Here is a 5,327-nt window from a genome sequence, read left to right as displayed (position 1 = left end):
ACACTATAGAGGACCTATGGATACAATTCCATTAATCATATGAAATGTGTAGAGCTCCACTACACTATAGTGGAACTATATGATACAATTACATTATCATATGAAATGTAGAGGATCCACTACACTAATAGAGGGAACTATGATACAATTACATTATCATATGAAATGTAGAGGATACTACACTATAGAGAACTATGATACAATTACAGTTATCATATGAAATGTAGAGGAACTACCTTAGTGGAACTATGATACTAAGTACATTATCATATGAAATGTAGAGGGATCACTACACTATAGAGGAACTATGATACAATTACATTATCATATGAAATGTAGAGATCACTACACTATAGTGGAACTTAGATACAATTACATTATCATATGAAAGATAAATGTAGAAACTATTATAATGAATATTGATGTATTGAATTATGACTTCACCGTCCAGTCAGCTCCATGTTGTTTGGATTAAACTGACACCAACCTGTCTCAGTAGAAGTAGACTGTTAGGAGTGTTTATTCCTATACAACATTACACCATACATTTAATTATTACTGTTAGGAGTGTTTTACTTCACTATATAACATTACACATACATTATAATCTACTGTAGGATGTTTACTTCACTATACTAACATTACCATACATTAATTTATCTACTGTTAGGAGTGTTTACTTCACTATACTAACAATACCCATACATTTATTATCTACTGTTAGGAGTTTTTTACTCACTATACTTAACATTACACATACACATTTAATTTATCTACTGTTAGGAGTGTTTTACTTCACTATACTAACATTACACCATACATTTAATTTATCTACAGTTAGGAGTGTTTTACTTCACTATACTAACATTACACCATACATTTAATTTATCTACTGTTAGGAGTGTTTTACTTCACTATACTAACATTACACCATACATTTAATTTATCTACTGTTAGGAGTGTTTTACTTCACTATACTAACATACACCATACATTTAAATTTATCTTACTGTTAGGAGTGTTTTATTCCATTCACTATACTAAACATTACACCATACATTTAATTTATCTACTGTTAGGAGTGTTTCACTTCACTATACTAACATTACACCATACATTAAATTTATCTACCACACTTTTACAATAATCCCTGGCAGGATTCTCACCTTGTAGCCTGAATTCACAACCAGAACATGTCAAGTCATTGAGATATTTTCTGTTCTGCTGAGAGAGCACCTTCCTGATGACTAGCGCTCTGTATATTCTGATGGGTGAGGCCTGAGCTGGAATGTGAAGTTAACTGAACCTGGCTAACACTCTTGTATATTCTGATGGATGAGGCCTGAGCTGGAATGTGAAGCTAACTGAACCTGGCTAGCACTCTGTATATTCTGATGGATGAGTTCTGAGCTGGAATGTGAAGCTAACATGGATGAGGCCTGAGCTGGAATGTGAAGCTAACTAAACCTGGCTAGCACTCTGTATATTCTGATGGATGAGCTGTATAGTGAAGCTAACTGAACCTGGCTAGCACTCTGTATATTCTGATGGATGAGGTCTGAGCTGGAATGTGAAGCTAACATGGATGAGGCCTGAGCTGTAATGTGAAGCTAACTGAATCTGACTAGCGCTCTGTATATTCTGATGGATGAGGCCTGAGCTGTAAATGTGAAGCTAACTAAACCTGGCTAGCGCTCTGTATATTCTGATGGATGAGGCCTGAGCTGGAAATGTGAAGCTAACATGGATGAGGCCTGAGCTGGAATGTTGAAGCTAACTAAACCTGGCTAGCACTCTGTATATTCTGATGGATGAGCTGTAACGTGAAGCTAACTGAACCTGGCTAGCACTCTGTATATTCTGATGGATGAGGTCTGAGCTGGAATGTGAAGCTAACATGGATGAGGCCTGAGCTGGAATGTGAAGCTAACTGAAGCTGGCTAGCTTTAGAAAACCAGTATATCTGTTTTGCATCATAGTATACCCTCAGGCTACAATCAGGTTTCAGCATCAGGCAGGTATCAACATGCCGAGTTATATGATATTACCTGGGGCATGTTCATTAGTTTACTCTACAGCCAATAGTTTAAAATGTTGCACAACCGTTAACTCCAAACGCTGTACAACGGACCTAAACGGTTTCCGTTGCCAAACATTTTGCAAAGGTGGGGCACAACCTGTGTTGAGGAAGTATACTTTGTTGTTAGGCTTTTCAAAAATGTGTTTGTCTCTTTCACACAAAATACCTTCCTGAGTGAAAAGCATTAACAGTAGATTAGAAAGAGAAAATGTTTGTTTGTTGCTTGTTGTGTTTTAACCTTATGGCTGATGTGGCAGTATTGAGTAGCTTGGATGAAAGGGCCCATATCAAACGCCTGCTCCTCAGTCATAGTTGCTAATAATTGCATATTATTATTAGTATTGATAGAAAATACTCGAAAGTTTCTAAAACTGTTTGAATTATGTCGTGAGATTAACAGAACTCATATTGGCAGGCAAAATCCTGAGTTGAAATCAAAACAGGAAGTCAGAAATCTGAGCTTGTATGTATTCACCAGAGTCCCTAAAGAAATCCCTTGAGCTATGAATGATTGTGCACTGCCTAGGGGTTCCACTAGATGTCAACCATCAATAGAATTATAATGAGACTTCTATGATGTTGTGGGAGAGAATGATAGCAGAATCAGTCAGGTGTCCATCAAGCAGCCATTTTCTGATCATGCTTTTTCCTCGTGGAAGTTACTTGCGTTCCATGGCTCACGAAGACAAGAACGAATACTCCGGTTGGAACTTTATTGAAGCTATATGTTAAAAACATCCTAATGATTGATTGTGTACTTAGTTTGAAATGTTTCTTCGACCGGTAATATCACTTTTTGAAGTTTTTTGTCCGATATAACGCTGACCAGAATTAGCATTTGGATATGTAAACCAGACGCGCTAACAAAAGAAGGTATTGGACATAAATAACGGATTTTTTCGAACAAAACAAACATTTATTGTGGACCTGGGATTCCTGGTGTGCTTTCTGATGTAGATCATCAAAGGTAAGGGAATATTTATCATGTATTTTCGTGTTTATGTTGAGCCATCTTTGCAACTGTGGTATTTTTACTTTTGAGCGCCGTCTCAGATTATAGCGTGTTTCTTTTTCCGTAATTTTATTTTTAAATTGACACAGCGGTTGCATTAAGGAGAGGTATATCTATAATTCCATGTGTATAACTTGTATTATCATCTATATTTATGATGAGTATTTCGTTGAAACGATGTGGCTATGCAAAGTCAACTTGATGTTTTTGCATCTAGTGAATCTAGTCGCCTCAATGTCAATCTCAACTCAGAGTTTTTGATATATATGAATATGAATTGAATCAAACAAAACACGCATGTTTTGTGTAACATGAAGTCCTATGAGTGTCATCTGATGAAAATAATCGAAGGTTAGTGAATCATTTTATCTCTATTCTGGTTTTTGTGATGCTATCATTAGCTGGGAAAAATGTTATGATTATTTTTTGTTTTGTGGTGACCTAACATAATCGTTTGTAGTGCTTTCGCTGAAAAGCCTATTGAAATCGGACACTTTGGTGGGATTAACAACAAGATTACCTTTAAAATGATATCAGACACATGAATGCCTGAGGAATTTTAATTATGAGATTTCTGTTTTTTTAATTTGGCGCCCTGCACTTCGACTAGCTGTTGTCATATAGATCCCGTTACCGGGACTTCAGCCATAAGCCTGTTTTGAAAAAGACAAGCCTATAGGCCCATGATACAGTAGGAGATCACCCTGGGAACACCGATGGGCACAGAACAAATTCATCTCCCGCATCTAATTTACATAAAATACATTTTAAAGAATGTTAGCCTATTATAACAATCTGTCACAAAAATATCATCAACTATATGAATACACATAACAATATCATCAACTATATGAATACACATAACAATATCATCAACTATATGAATACACATAACAATATCATCAACTATATAATATACATAACAATATCATCAACTATTGAATATACAATAGTCGTCTTACCTTTTATCTCTCTCTCAATAGAAACAGAGTCTGAAATGATCATTCGGTCGTCGAAAGTTACTTTCATTTGCTCAACATTTTGTTTCTTCAGGTTCAGGCTTGTTCTCTCCCTCTCTCTCTCTTTGTCTCTCTCTGTCTCTAGCTCTTTCTCTCTGACTCTCTCTCTCACACAGCCAAACAATGGGGGGAAAAAATCTAATAATTATTAACTAAATAATACAGACAGGTACAGAAACATATCCTTGACTCAAAAGTTCGAAGAAATATCATTTTTTAGTTCAAACTTTTTTTTCGACTTTCAAAATACTAACAGTTGATAGCATTACAAAAACTGCATTACTTTTCATGTCTCAGTTCTACCTGCAGACAATATACAATATGAAATGTATTGTTTTTTATCATTCAGTTTCCTTTTACTGTAAAACACTCTAAATTTTTGGGTTGATTGTCAAATGTGAGCATCTTTGGCAACATATTGTGACGACCCTCCCCTCTTTGCTCTTGTTTTCCTTATTAGGATGCCGGTGGGCGGAGCCGGGAGGGTCGTCAGTGACATGGGACACACCTGGGCCCGGGTGTGTCCCAGGATAAATACACCTCTTCCCCATTCATGGAGGAGACTCTCTCCATGCAGACACACCTGGGCCCAGGTGTGTCCCAGGATAAATACACCACTTCCTCATTCATGGAGGAGACTCTCTCCATGCAGACACACTATTAGAGTTTGTTGTATTTTTGTGGCCGTTTTGTTTGTTTGCTTTGGCACCTTTCAACACCCCTCATTATCACATTTATGCACGCAACCACTCACTAACACTACTGATTACACACACCATTGTTAATTGTATTTAGGTTATTTCAGTTAATAAATATATTTTGTTATTCCTTGTCTCCACATTTTCTCCCTTCTGTTACGAACTTCGAGCCTGTTCGTGACAATACTATCTAAAAGTGAATGAGTCATCCTTACTTTATATAACGTACTGTAGAAAAAAATGGTAAGTGACAGAATTGCTGCAGTAAAAACTTTATTAGCAATATGAAATTGCTGCCAGAGATCAACAACACATCCAACATACATGACCTTTGGTTCAACAACACATCCAACATACATGACCTTCGGTTCCAAATGTGTCTCTCACCCTGTACCCGTCTTCCTCTCACCCTGTACCCATCTTTCTCTCACCCTGTACCCGTCTTCCTCTCACCCTGTACCCGTCTTCCTCTCACCCTGTACCCGTCTTCCTCTCACCCTGTACCCGTCTTCCTCTCA

General features: G+C 37.0%; 1 long non-coding RNA gene across 2 annotated transcripts in view; it reads right to left on the bottom strand.

Moving 5' to 3' along the window:
* Positions 1-5,313, bottom strand: part of LOC139026340 (uncharacterized) — a 22,629-nt gene extending 17,316 nt beyond the window's left edge. Inside the window, exon 1 of one of the 2 annotated variants that reach the window (XR_011478118.1) lies at positions 4,055-5,313. This is a non-coding gene — a long non-coding RNA (uncharacterized lncRNA). Of the gene's footprint in view, positions 1-1,166; positions 1,423-4,054 lie in introns of those variants that run through there. The other variant, XR_011478117.1, reaches the window with a different exon arrangement.
* Positions 5,314-5,327: the final 14 nt, after the last annotated feature.

Source organism: Salvelinus sp. IW2-2015, unplaced genomic scaffold (genome assembly GCF_002910315.2).
Source record: "Salvelinus sp. IW2-2015 unplaced genomic scaffold, ASM291031v2 Un_scaffold4481, whole genome shotgun sequence".
NCBI lineage: Eukaryota > Metazoa > Chordata > Actinopteri > Salmoniformes > Salmonidae > Salvelinus > Salvelinus sp. IW2-2015.
The sequence above is the reverse complement of the archived record's forward strand: the minus strand, read 5'-3'. Positions and strand labels throughout refer to the sequence as shown.